The following is a 629-nucleotide window of genomic DNA, read 5'->3' as shown; positions in this document are numbered from 1 at the left end:
GTCTACAAATCTGTAAGATTTATGTTCAACAATTTATATTGAGCTCGAAGCCATTTTTTAAATGAAAATTAATTGTGGAAAAGCAACAATAATTTGAAAAAATGGTAGAAGTGATAGCTATTTCGGAAATCACCACATTTCCTCATCAGACTTCTTTCAGTAGGATTCGAACCGACGATCCCACTGACTCAGCCAGTTGCCTATGCACCGTGCTAAGACGCCTTGTAAATTATCGTTTGCTTATTTCCACTATTTTCATTTTTGTTATGCCAACACAATCAAGCGCAGCTATTCCGCTGCAATTCACTTGATCATGTGGTTGTTGGTTTTGTTGGTTTGTGCTAATAATTCTATTTTTAGAATGCTTAACTTTTAGGTGTGCTCGTCCTTAAGTTATTTGTTTTTTGTTATTTTTTTTGGCCTTAAAACAATTATATTCAACAATTTATATTGAGCACGAGGCCATTTTTTAAATGAAAGTTTATTGTGGAAAAGCAACAATAATTTGAAAAAATGGTAGAAGTGATAGCTATTTCGGAAATCACCACATTTCCTCATCAGACTTCTTTCAGTAGGATTCGAACCGACGATCCCACTGACTCAGCCAGTTGCCTATGCACCGTGCTAAG

The sequence above is a fragment of the Rhagoletis zephyria genome, unplaced genomic scaffold, assembly GCF_001687245.7.
Source record: "Rhagoletis zephyria isolate East Lansing unplaced genomic scaffold, Rhagoletis_zephyria_1.1 Rzeph_scaffold_01001, whole genome shotgun sequence".
NCBI lineage: Eukaryota > Metazoa > Arthropoda > Insecta > Diptera > Tephritidae > Rhagoletis > Rhagoletis zephyria.
Note: the sequence above shows the minus strand (reverse complement) of the source record.